Here is a 13,956-nt window from a genome sequence, read left to right on the forward strand (position 1 = left end):
CCTGATATTTTTTCTCTCTATCTACACACATTTATATATTTTTTTTCGATTCCTCCCTTATCTCTTCTGTTCTTTTGATTCTCTTCTTCGCTGTTCTGTTTTCTTGAGCTGAACTTCCCCTCTTCCTCCTTTTCGTTCTCTTTACTTTCCTCATTTTCCTTCTTATCGTCATTTTCCTTCTTTTCCTACTTCTGGTTCTCCTTTCCTCCTCAGCCTTTTATTTTTTTCCTGTCATTTTAAGCGGAGTATAAAAAGAAGCATATAAAAAGGAAAATGAGATATAAGTAACGAAGCAGAGGAACAGAGAAAGACAAGAGAGGAGGAGGAAGAAAAGAGGAAGAGGAAGCGAGAGAGAAGAGGGACTAATGAAGAAAAATCGACCAGCAAATAAAGAATAGAAAGAATAAGGAAAAGCGAGAAATAAATAAAGAGAGGAAGTGCGAATCAGGAAAGAGCAATTCATATATACCCGTACATGAAGATAGACTGCCAAGGTAATAATAATAATAATAATAATAATAATAATAATAATAATAATAATAATAATAATAATAATAATAGTGATGAACGATAGAAGTTTAGATCATTAGAAATCCATATATAAGAAACGAGGTTGTTTGAGAGAAGGGGAAAGAATATATTTACACACGCACCTTCATTAAAACACTATATCATGGTAATTACTGTTTTTTTTTTTGTTGTTGTTGTTTATAATGATATGCGCGAATGATATATATATTAATTGTGGCCTTTATTGTTGACGTGAATTATTTCGGTAATGATTTTTTTTGTTTGTTTATTTGTTTGTTTGCGCTGATATTCATTAAGGTGTATAGAGAACAAAATGCAGCCTTAATTGTTTGCATGAATTATTTGTGATGTATTCTGTATTTTTTTTTTTTTTTTTTGCTTTTTAATTTCCGTCTAATTATGCCGACGCGCCTGTGCTGTTTATTCAAGTGTAATGCTCGCTCGGAAATATGTGTTGTTATTTTTATTATTACTTCATTATTAGTTTTTATTATTGTTTTTTTTTTGTTATTCATGTAAGTCCTCGTCTCTCAAAAGCGAGAGGTTCGCTAATATTCATCGGGTCATATATTTTTATTTGCCTTATTATACTTTTTCAGGTAAATAATTTGATTTTACTATTTAATCATATTGTTTTCGTTATTTCATCCATTGAATTTTCTAACAGGTTGTATATCATTTTAACTTTTTGGTGATTTTCTCTTCTTTCGTCCATTAACTTTCGTTCGTTAATCAGTAATGCTAAAACTGCTAATCGATAACTTCAGGTAACTTCTTTTTGTGTATTAATTGTATTTTTTTATTCATGTGTTTTTCTCGTGTGGAAATTTTGGCATCACTTTTTTTTATTATTTCATTGTTATTTTTTATTATTGCTGTTTTTTATTAATTCGTGTAAACTTTAATGTATATTTCTAACAGGTTTTACTTTTTACTTCAATAATTATATTCTCATTAAAACAGCATCATTCGTTTATCAGTAATTTCAGATCTAGCAATCGATTTAGATGACATTATATTTTTTTCACTTTTCTCCTCTCATTTATATTACTAACAGATCGACATGCTTGGCTTTTTGACAGTTATATTATCCATTAAAACAAAGGGTAGAATTCGTACCTCAATAACATGAAACTAACCATTCAATATCTTTACGCGACTTTTTTTTTAGGATTGTTATTTTCTCTAAAGACACAACAACAACAACAAAAATCACTCCTACCTTGGTATTTTTAACTCCTCAAAAACTTTAAACTAAACAATCAATCCCTTCACGTGACTTTTTTTTATGATTGTTATTTTCTTTAAAGAGATAACACAAACACGCACAACAAAAATCACTCCTACCTTGCTTTTTTATATCCCGGTTTCCACAAATTAATCACTTCACGGGTTGATCACTGACAGCAAACTCCCGCACTCTGCATAATCCTGTTTGATGTTTGGGTGCCTGCGTGATTATGTGACATGGTTCTGTTTGCCTGCATTAATCAATCATTCCTGCCAGTGTTTTTTCTCTCAGTCCCATTGTAAAAAAATAAAAGCGTAATGAACTTGAATCCATCATACCAGTCGTTATTTCAATCACACTCGTCGTTGTTTGTTCCTGTCTCTCCTAACGTAAACAAAAACACACACACACCAGTTCATCCTGCCAGACATCATTTCGACATATTTATCACAGTAGGAAGCTACCGGACACATAGAGAGGACACAGCTGAGAGGAATCGGATACAGAAAGAATAGGTGCCGGATACAGAGAAAAGATACTCGGACACAGTGATCGGATCCGGACACACAGCGGAAAGAGACAGAGATTGGAACCGGACACAGCTGGGAGGAACCGGATACAGAAAGAATAGGTGCCGGATACAGAGAAAAGAGAACCGGACACAGTGATAAGATCCGGACACACACAGAGAAAGGGACCGGACACAGCGGAAAGAGACCGGATACACAGAGAATGGAACCGGATACAGAACATGGGATCGGACACAGAGAAGAAAGAATCGGACACACACACACACACACACACACACACACACACACACACACACACACACACACACACACACACACACACACACACAGACGAAAGGGGTCGGACATAACAGAAAGAAATGGACCCGACACACAGCTTTACGGAACCGAACACACACACACACACACACACACACACACACCGACAACTCCCCCTCACGCCACGCCCATCATTTTCTCGCGTGTGACTTTCTGACGATGTGTCACGCCCGTGTTTACCCAGAGCGAGGCCGGAACACAAACTTTGCCCGCCCTCAAGTTAGCGTTTGGGCGTCATTCCGAGGGGCGGGCGGCGGCGCTGGCTGACTTGCTGCCGCCACTTTCCTCTTAACTTGCGTGACGAGACGACCCCGAAGTTAGGGCAGTCTGAGGCCGAGCTTGACACTCTTGTACCTAGAACCCCCCCCCCCCCACACACACACACACGGAGGCTGGACAGAAGGGAGAGGGTACGGAGAAGGCGTAGGTTGAGATAGGTTAAGCCTGGGATAAGTTAGGATAGGTTATCGGTTTGCATAGGTTAAAGGATAGGTAAGGTTTTTAAGGCTGGGATATGTTGGGTTAGGTTAGGTTATGTAAGGTTAGGTTAGGTTAGGTCAGGTCAGTAAGGTTGAGAAGGCTAGGTTAGGTTAGGGTAAAGGTTAGATAAGGTCATAGGAAGATATAGGTTATGCAAGGTCAGGTTAGGTTAGGTCAGGTCAGTAAGGTCGAGAAGGCTAGGTTAGGTTAGGGTAAAGGTTAGATAAGGTCATAGGAAGATATAGGTTATGCAAGGTTAGGTTAGGTCAGGTCAGTAAGGTTGAGAAAGGCTAGGTTAGGTTGGGGTATAGGTTAGGTTAGATCATAGGAAGGAGTAGGTTAGGTAGGGCTGGAAAAAGTTAGGTAAGGTTTGGTTATAGGTTGGTTTGGGTTATGGGATTACAGAGGTCAATAAAGTTAGATTAGGTTAGGTTAAGTTAGGTCATAGGACGGGAAGAGTTATTAGGATAGGATAATAGAATAGGATACATTAGGTTAGGTTGTGGAAGCGGTGGCTGAGTGGTTAGCGTGCGTGTCGGGTTCAAGTCCTGCCCGCCTCTACAAACTAACAATTTTCAGTCACCGCCGAGGGGCCGAAGACAAGCCACATGCTGTCCTGATGACCACCCAACCTGAACTATGCAAGAATGGCGCCACTATAAATCATTACCCGAACCACTAATTGTCTGAGGGCGACCAACAGTTCATGTAAGCCTACCGGTGCTATAGGCCGAAGGAAAAAATAAAGCTACATGAAGGGATCTTAAGGAAAAAAATGGAAATCTTCTGTAAGTCCTCCGCACTTCTTTAACCCGTCCGCTGCGATTGTCATGGATTTGGCCTTCTGTGGTAGCCTGGTAACATATATAGTCCCATGTCTTTCTCTCCCTCTGTGGTGGATACTGGAGTGTTTCCCATGTGGTATTAGTGTGCTTGATATCTCCTCCCAGGGTGCAGGACTTTGCATTTGTCTTCATTTAATTGTAGCAGCCAATTTTGGTTCCATTCCTGTAGTTTGGTGAGGTCTTGTAGGAAATCCACAGTCAAGGGGTTAAATCACGTCCCTCAGTTCTCACCAGTCCACGAAGGCTTACCGTCGACATGGGCCAAACAAAAAAGAAAAAGCTAAAGAAAGAAATGCTGCAAGGAAGGATTATCGAACACTTCCTTAAATAACATCACTAAGTTCTCACCAGTCCACGAAGGCTTACCGGCGACATGGGCCAAACAAAAAAGAAAAAGCTAAAGAAAGAAATGCTGCAAGGAAGGATTATCGAACACTTCCTTAAATAACATCACTAAGTTCTCACCAGTCCACGAAGGCTTACCGGCGACATGGGCCAAACAAAAAAGAAAAAGCTAAAGAAAGAAATGCTGCAAGGAAGGATTAGCGAACACTTCCTTAAATAACATCACTAAGTTCTCACCAGTCCACGAAGGCTTACCGGCGACATGGGCCAAACAAAAAAGAAAAAGCTAAAGAAAGAAATGCTGCAAGGAAGGATTAGCGAACACTTCCTTAAATAACATCACTCGGTACTCACCAGTCCGCTCGGCGCCACGCAGCCCGGCACGACGGTCGACCAGCTGGACCATTGCGTCACCGTGCAGTCCCGGTTCACCACGCAGGTTCGAATCCTCTCAGCCACCTTCTTGCGGCCCGCCAGACACACGCTGTTCGGAGAAGGAAACGAAAATGGTCCTTTAATTTTGATTCTCGCTCGCTACATGTTTTTTTTTTTGTTTGTTTTCCCTTCCCTCTCCCTCACTTGATCTATCTTTTTTTATCTCCTTTTTATCTCCTTCAGTCCATCTATCCCTTCTTTTTATTTCCTTCTTCACTTTCTTTCTTATTTCTTCTTTCTTTCTTATTTCCTTCTTCATTTTATTTCACTCCCCCTTCTCTCTTTTGACTCCCACAGTTTATTCACCTCTCTCTCCCTTCCCTCTTCTTCAATCCATCTATTTTTTCTCTTGCCTCATTTCATCTCCCTCTCCCTTTCACACACACCTATCTCTTTTGCCTCCCTAAGTTAACTTCATTCTCCCCTACCATCTCCCTCACTCCATATATCATTTCCTTCTCCCTCATGTTATCTCCCTCTCCCTCTCTCCCTTCCCTCTCCTTCATCCCATTTACATTTTTTCCCAAGTTCATTTTTTTGTACATGTCCTTGTCCTTATCTTTCCATCCAGCCCTTCCTCTATTTTTATTTCCCTTTTCCTTGTTCCTTCCTTTAACCAGCTGTTCTATTATGCTATATTCTATCCATATTCCCCTACTCTTATCTGTTTCCCTCCTCTTTCTTTATTTTCTTCTCCCCTTTCCTTGTTCTTCTCTTCATTCAGTTGTTCTCTTATGCTTTATTTTGTTCTTTATTCCTCCACTTTTATCTCTTTACCTCCTCTCTCTCTGTTTTCCTCTCCCTTTTCCTTATTCCTACTTTCATTCAGCTTTTCCCTTTTGCATTTTCTGTCCCTCTTTTCTCAACTTTCTGTTTTTTTCTCTTCCACTAATCTTTCCTCCTCTGTGTTTACTTCTTCCCTCTCTCTCTACCTTATGTAACTCTCACCTCTCTTCCTCCACCTTACATAACTTTCTTCCCTCACTTTCTCCTCCACCTGTCACCTGCCCCTCCTTACCTGAGCGGAAGGCGGGTCCCATTCACGTGTACACAGGTGAGGGATCGTTCCTGGCGGCCCACGTGAGGCAGGTCAGCGGCGCTCCACCCCCGGGGCTCCTGTGGGCGGGCGGTGGTCCTGTCCCAGCCCGCCTCGCCGCTCCTCTCCTTGTCAACAGCCTCCACGTCCTCCAGAAAGGTCGCGTATTTATCCTCCACCTCCAGGAAGGATATGGCTGCTTCTTCCGCCTCCTCTTCCTCTTGTGGCGTGTCCTCAGGGAAGGTTGAGTACTTATCCGCTTCACTGTAGGATATCGAGTTGTCTTCTGGTTTTGGGTTGCTGGTATCGTCGTCGTTGTCATCTTCGTCTTCGTCGTCAATAGGTTCATAGGAATTCGAGGATGAGGCTTGACACGGCCCCCACTCCCCCACCCTCAGCCTCACCTCAGCCTCCTTTCTTTCCCTTGGGGGCACGGGGGCCACACCGGAGGGATTGCAGTCAAGGCAGGGACGGGACTCACTCAGGGGAGGACATGGGCTTCCCCCGGGGGTTGGCGCTACGACCACGGTGCGTGTGCGTCGCTGGGACCCCTCGCAAGACACACAGGGCCCCCAGATACCCCAGGGGCCCACAACGCAGTCCTGGGGGCATGTGGTGATACAGGCAACCTCCGTGGATGGACGTGGGAGGGGGCACTGGTCCAAGGGGGCGTCGGCACCTTGGATCTGGCACTTGGATGTTCGTTTCCGTATTCCGTGGCACTGGCCCTCAGCGTCCCTGGCCCTGTCCGCCCCGACCTGACACGGGGACCAGGCACCGACCAGCCACTCGCCGTCTGCAAGGAAGAACACGAGACTTTAGCTATTGACGGAGAGAAAGCGACACACACAAACACAGACACAGAAACACACATAAACTCTCCTTGTCTCTGTCTATCCGTAGTTATTAACGGAGAGAAAGCGACACACACAAACACAGACACAGAAACACACATAAACTCTCCTTGTCTCTATCTATCCTTAGTTATTAACGGAGAGAAAGCGACACACACAAACACAGACACAGAAACACACATAAACTCTCCTTGTCTCTGTCTATCCTTAGTTATTAACGGAGAGAAAGCGACACACACAAACACACAGAGAAACACACAAACTCTCCTTGTCTCTGTCTATCTATCTATCTAACTAACTAGTCTTATAGGAACCTCCCCACACACAAATTCTCCACCTCATTATTTATCTATCTTTTTATCTAACTAATTAGTCTTATAGTCTTAAAGGAACAAAATATATGGACACACTTACCTATATAACACAGTCTCCCCTAACCATTGATTCTTATAGGGGCGTTAAGAGGTATGGAACTCACCCCCCCCCCCCCCTCTCACATACACAAAGTCTCCCTCGCTCTATCTATCTATCTATTTATCTAACTATCTAGTCTTGTGGTCTTATAGGGACGCTTAGATATTTGTAACCTCTCTCACACACACGCACAAACTCTTCCTTTCTCTGTCTATCTGTCGCTGTCTATTTACCTTCCTCTCTCTCTCTCTCTCTCTTGCTCTCTCAGGTCGACAGTCATAAGCGCCGTAACTGTATTAGCTGTGGAAACAATGCCAGACTAAACTGTGTGTCGCTACGGCCGCTGGAACGACGCCGAGGGTTTGTCCGGAACACACACACACACACACACACACTCATACACACACACACACACACCGATGTTGACAGAGCCGCCGTGTCCCGGGATAACCGAGTTCGAACCAATATTAGGAGGATCATTGAGCCTCTAAATGGTCGCTTAGGGCTTGATCCGACTAGCTCTTCGGCCTGTGTAGTGTTTGGACTGGTGATTACGTTTGAAGTTATGCGGTGCGGAGGGTGATTCATACGTTTATACTTGTAAATACACGGATTCGTTGGTTCAGGGGTTGTTTGAGGGTTGTTGAGGGTGTGAATGGTTGGTGTGGTTTTGTGTGTTGTTAGTGTAATGTTGTGTTTGTTTATTTTAAGTAGGAAAGTTGGGTTTTGTATTTAATGGAAAATTTTTCAGAGTAGCAGAATGTAATAGAGAGTTAATAGATTAGTTTTGTTTGTTTGTATGTGATGGTAAAATAGAATGACAAATTAACTAATGCTTATTATTTCTTCTGTTTGTTAGGTAATAAGTTTGTGTTTGACTGATGTTAAGAAAGTTGGTAATCCTTTTTTATTGATTTATGTAATTAGTTATTTAATCATTCTGTGTTTCTCTTTGTATGTGATGATAAAACAGAACAAACTGATTAAATCTTCCTTCAGGGAGTTAGTTTATTAGTTTTTGGTTAAGTTTTTTGTGTTATGACAAATTAGAATGACGAACTAACCAAACCTTTTTCAGTGAGTTAGTTTATTAGTTTTTGATATATGTGTTTTCTGTGTTATGACAAGTTAGAATGACCAACTAACCAAACCTTTTTCAGTGAGTTAGTTTGTTAGTTTTTGATGTGTGTGTTTTCTGTGTTATGACAAGTTAGAATGACCAACTAACCAAACCTTTTTCAGTGAGTTAATTTGTTAGTCTTTGATATATGTGTTTTCTGTGTTATGACAAGTTAGAATGACCAACTAACCAAACCTTCCTTCAATTAGTTTGTTTGTTTTTGATATGCGTGATTGTTGAAGATATTAACTTAAGACAACAAACTAACAAACCTTTATATTATTTTTTGGCTTGCTATTTTTTTGTCTGTAATAATAAATTCAGATAAACTTAATCAATTTCTCTTCAGTTAGTTCATTATTTTTTTATGTATGTTTGCCCAAGATGGTAAATTAAGACGATGAACCAACCAAACCATTTCCTTCCTCCCTTTTTTTACCTTCTTTTTCCTCTCCCTTCCTTCCCCTCTCCCAGCCTCCCCTGTCCCTTCCTCTCCTTTCCCTGCCTCCCCTTCCCTCATCTCCCCTCTACCTATCTCCCCTCTCCCTTCCTTCCCCTCTCCCTGTCTCCCCTCTCCCTTCTTCTCCTCTCCCTGTCTCCCCCCCGTGCCTCCCCTCTCCCTTCTTTCTCTCTCCTTGCCTTCCCTCATCTCTCTGTCTCTCCTCCCTGCCTCCCCCTCTTCCATCTTCTCTCCTCTCCCTCTCTCCCTCCCCTCACTGCCTCCCCTTTTTCTTCTTCGTGTCTAAATTTTACCTTTGATGAGATTTTTTACCGCTGAAATTAGACCCGAACTTTACCTTGGCTCTTTAATTAATTGCTGAGAGAAGGAAGGACAAGAGGGAGGGAGGAAAGAAAGGGAGAACGAGGGAAGGAGCGGGAGAGAGAGGGAGGGAAGGAGGGGAGTCACTTGCTTATTGGTGTGTTTTTCTTTCCTTTCCTCTTCCTTCCTTCCTTCTGGATGGGGAGAATGTATGTAAAGAGAAAAGATGAATATTGGATTTGTTTTGAATTAGGATGTTGTTTATTTAGTTTTTTGTACTTTTTTTTCTTCTCTTCTTTTCTTTATCTTTCTCTCTCTTCGTGTACTCAGTTTTCTTGTTCTTCATTTTCTTTCGTCTCGTTTTCTTCTTCTTTTTCTTCCTTTTCTTCTTCTGCTTTTTATTACTACTTCTTCTCGCCTTTGTCCTCTTTTTCTTCTTATTCATCTTTTTCTTCTACAACATCCTCCTCCTCCTCCTCCTCCTCCTCCTCCTCCTCCTCCTCCTCCTTCATTACTCCTCTCCATTTTTCAAGTCAGGAGTTAAATTATATTGTTTACAAATGAAGTTCTTGAGAGTTAGTTGTCAGAGTACGAGAGAGAGAGAGAGAGAGAGATTCCATTATCCTCTCCCCTCATCGTCTGCTCTAAAGTTCTTATCTCCCTCTTCTTCTCCCTTTTACTACTTCTCTCTCTCTCTCTCTCTCTCTCTCTCTCTCTCTCTCTCTCTCTCTCTCTCTCTCTCTCTCTCTCTTTCCTCCTTTATGATCTCCTCCTTTACCTTTCCTATATTATCCTTCTTTCTTTTATAATTATCCTTTACATCGTTCTATTTACGCTTTTTCTCCTGTTTGTTTCTTTTCTTTTTTTTTACTATTTTCTCATTTCTCATGGTGCTGGATTGGTGATTATTTTTTGTTATTAACTGCCTTATTTTTCATGTTTTTCTTCCTTTTCTTGTTTTCTTTATTTTTTTTTGTATTATTTTCTTCCGAAGGCTAATTTTAACTTTTTTTTGGATTAGTTTCTTCCTCTTTCATATTCTTTTTATACTACTACTACTACTACTACTACTACTATTACCACCACTACTACTACTACTACTACTACTACTACTACTACTATTACCACCACTACTACTACTACTACCACTACTACTACCACTACTAACACTACCTGTATTAGACGCGTAATATACCTGAGTCTTGTGCTTCATTAGTCTTCCCTTCTCCCAGGTGTCCCCACTAACCGTCTTACAGGTGATAAATGGCCCAAGTTCAGCGACGCCTTACTCTCCTCCTCTTCTTCTTCTGCGTCCTCCTCTTCATCTTCTTCTTCGTTTGTGTCTTCGTCGTTTTCCTAATCCTGTTGCTCTTCGTTTTTCATTTTCTGTCTCGTAAATTTTGCTATTGTTTTCTTCCTTACTTCTCCTTACTCTTTCTCTTCTTTCCTCTTCTCCTTTTTCCTCCCTATTCTTGTTTTCTCCTCTTCTTTACCTGTTCTACTCTTCTCTGTTTTTTTCGTCTCTTCTTTGTTATTTGTTCTTTTTCCTCTTTATTCTCTTATTTTTATATTCTCCTCCTCCTCTTCTTCTTTTTATTTTTCTTCTTTCCCTCTTTCTCCTTTTTTTCTTTTTATCGTTCTTTTCTATTTCCTCTTTATTTTTTATATTCTGTTTATTTTCATTTCCTTTCTTATCTCTTCTTTGTTTTCTTCTTCCTTCTCCTTTTCTTCCCTTTCTCTCTCCTCTCTTCCTCTGCATTCTTTCCCTCTATTATCTCCTTATTCTTTTATGTATATTTTCCTTTCCTTTCATTTCTGTTATTTGCTTTCATCCTCCTCCTCCTTCTTCCCCTTTCCTTCTCTATCCTTTTCCTTTCTCCTTTTCTTCCTCTATCTCCTCTTCTAGCAACTCGTTTTCTATTCTGTTCTGTTTATTTTTACTTTTCTCTTTTGTTTTTCTTTTCTTCTTATTTTTCTCAGACGTTGCTTCTCCTCAGTTTCATTTTCCTCGCCCTTCCTGTCCTCCTCCTCCTCCTCCTCCTCCTCCGTTTGGAAATATTTCTCTCTCTGACGCGCTGTAAATATTCGCGGGAAAATACTGCACCGAGCCGAGACACATTGCTCCCCACTGCACTTTTTTCCCCTTATCCCCTTATTTATTATTTCCTTCTCCTCTTCTTCTTTCCTTTTTCTTTTTCTTTTTCTTTTGTTTCTTCTTTTTTCTTTTCCTTCTTCTTCTTGTTCTTGTTCATGTTCCTGTTTTTTTCCTTCTTGTTCTTTTTCTTGTCCTTCTTCTTTTTCTTCTTCTTCTTCTTCTTCACTTTCTTCCCTTGTGTCTCCTTTGCTGTTGTTTATATTTTCTTTTTCTCTTTTCCGTTCTTCTTTTTTTCCTTATTCACTTTCTTTCTTTATCTCCCTTATCTTTTGTTGCCTTATTTTTCTTCATTATCTTTTTTTTTCTTGTTCATCTTGTTCTACTTCACTTCTGCTTCCCATTTTCTTCCCTATGTTACCTTATATTTCCTTTCCTTTTCCTTTATATAGTTTCCTTTATTCATTATTATTATTATTATTATTATTACTATTATTATTATTATTATTATTATTATTATTATTATTATTATTATTATTATTATTATTATTATTATTATTATTATTATTATTATTATTATTATTATTATTATTATTATTATTATTATTATTATTATTATTATTATTATTATTACTATTATTATTATTATTATTATTATTATTATTATTATTACTATTACTATTATTATTATTATTATTTTACTTTGTCTGGATTGATGTTTTTAATACTTTCCTTTCTCTGATTCTCTCTATATATCTCTTTATTTAACCCTTTTTTTCACTTTGAGAGAGAGAGAGAGAGAGAGAGAGACAACGAGAACGAGAGAGAAAGGCTGGAAATGGGGGATCGTGTTGTGCCGGAGCTCACTAATCACCGGCCTCATGAAACACCCTTATCTGCCGACCCACTGGATGCTGGATGCTGCGAGGGATGCTGGGAGGCCGGGAGAAGAGGGGGAGAGAGAAGGGGGGAGGGAAGGATTGAGAGAGGGGAGAAACGCAGGAAGGGAGAGAGAAGGGACTAGATTGGAGGCTGGGGGGGAGGGAAGGAAGGGTTGAGAGGAGATATAGAGGGAGGGAGAGAGAGAGAAGGGATGGTTGGAGAGAGGAGAGAGGGTGGGAAGGGAGAGAGAATGATTGAGAGAGGGTGTGAAAGGAAGGAAGGCAGGAAGGTAGTATGGGATTGAGAAAGGGAGGAGAAGAGAGAAACTGAGGGAGATGGAGGAAAGGGAGATCCTGGTAGAATTAGGGAGAGGAAAGGAAGGAGAATAACAAGGAGATGGACGGAGACGGAAAGAGGCAGGAGAGGTAGAACGGAAGGTGAGAATTAGAGAAAGAGGAGGAGAGAGGAAGGAAGGAAGAAAAGACGGAATAGAGGAATAGAGAACGAGAGAGATAAAGGAAAACATAGAGGAAAACTTATGGAAACAGGAAGTGAGGAAAAATACGATAAGAATTAAGGGAATGGAAAGAAGTAAGAACAAATACAGGAAAGAAAGGAGGAATAATGAAAAGTAGATTAAATAAAGAATAGAAAGAGAAGGAAAGGCACAGAGATAAAGAGAGAGAGAGAGATAGAAATAACATAAACCAGAGAAAGAGAGAAAAGGGAGGAGAATGAAGATGCGAGAAGGGAGAGAAAGGGAGAGGAAGGGAGAGGAAGAAGGAAGGGTTTTGGAGAGAGAGAAGGAGGGAGAGAGGAAGGAAGGGTACAGAGGAAGCAGAGACGGAGAGGAGGAGGAGGAGGAGGAGGAGGAGGAGGGGAGTTTGACAGATGGTGATGGAGGAAGGGAAGTCTGGCGGAGGTAGATATTGGTGTATTAAGAGGAGAGAGGGAGAGGGAGAGGGAGAGAAGAGAAGAGAAGAATATGTTGTTTCCTCCCTTCTTCCTTCTTTCCCTCCTTCCTTCCTTCCTTTCTTCCTTCCTTTCTTTATCTCCCTCTACAATCTCCTCACACTCCTTTGTTTTCCTCGCTGCCAGTATCTCCTCTCTCTCTTCCTCTCTCTTCGATTTTCTTCATCTTCTCCTCCTCCTCCTCCTCCTCCTCCTCCTCCTCCTCCTTTTTCTCTTCTACTCTTCCTCCAGCTTTCACGCCTTCTCTACCCGCCTTTATTTATTCCATCTTCTCCCTATACATTTATTTTCTCGCGTTAATCTTCTCTTATTTATTATTGATTATGTGATTTTTTGGTAAGCATTTTCTGCCACTTTTTTATTATTTGTATTTTTTTGTTTTTCTCTAATATTTATTCCTCTGTACCCTTCCTTCCTCTCTCTCTCTCTCTCTCTCTCTCTCTCTCTCTCTCTCTCTCTCTCTCTCTCTCTCTCTCTCTCTCTCTCTCTCTCTCTCTCTCTCTCTCTCTCTCTCTCTCTCTCTCTCTCTCTCTCTCTCTCTCTCTCTCTCTCTCTCTCTCTCTCTCTCTCTCTCTCTCTCTCTCTCTCTCTCTCTCTCTCTCACAAGACCCTTCCTTCCTCTCCCTTCTTTCCTCTCCCTTCCTTTCTTCCTCTCCTTCCTCTCCTTTCATTTTCATTTTATTTTCCATTTTATCTCTCGCTCCTAATCCCTGTGTCTTTCCTTCCCTTTCTATTCTTTATTTAAATTACTTTCCCATATTTCCTCTTTTTTTTCTCTCTCCTATGTTTACTTCCCTTTCTCCATTTCCTTTCTTCTTATCGTGTTTTTCCTCACTTCCTGTCTTCCTAAGTTTCCCTCCTTATTTTCCTTTATCTCTTCTTTATTGCTCAGTTTTGGGGGGCCTGCTATTTTTTGTATTAGTTGTATTTTTTACTTTTTTTCCTCTTTGTTTTTATTTCCATTCTTCATCGTTGTTTTTTTATGGCTTGTTTTCTTTTAATAATCAGTATTGTTTTCTTGTTACCCTTCATGTTAGCCTTTAAATTATCGTTGCTATCTTTATCCTCAATTATCTTTCCTTCACTCTCTTCTATATCTTTAAAATTATCT

The 13,956-nt window shown here is 40.6% G+C and overlaps 1 protein-coding gene across 1 annotated transcript in view; it reads right to left on the minus strand.

Moving 5' to 3' along the window:
• The window catches only part of LOC127002120 (thrombospondin type-1 domain-containing protein 7A-like), a 214,560-nt gene that overhangs the window by 126,896 nt on the left and 73,708 nt on the right, over nucleotides 1–13,956 (minus strand). The window contains exons 2-3 of the mRNA XM_050867706.1: nucleotides 5,734–6,547; nucleotides 4,635–4,764 (exon numbers count right to left, since the gene is read on the minus strand). The gene's annotated coding sequence lies outside the window, so the exon portion shown is untranslated. The remainder of the gene's footprint in view (nucleotides 1–4,634; nucleotides 4,765–5,733; nucleotides 6,548–13,956) is intronic.

This window comes from Eriocheir sinensis, chromosome 22 (assembly GCF_024679095.1).
Source record: "Eriocheir sinensis breed Jianghai 21 chromosome 22, ASM2467909v1, whole genome shotgun sequence".
NCBI classification, from domain to species: domain Eukaryota; kingdom Metazoa; phylum Arthropoda; class Malacostraca; order Decapoda; family Varunidae; genus Eriocheir; species Eriocheir sinensis.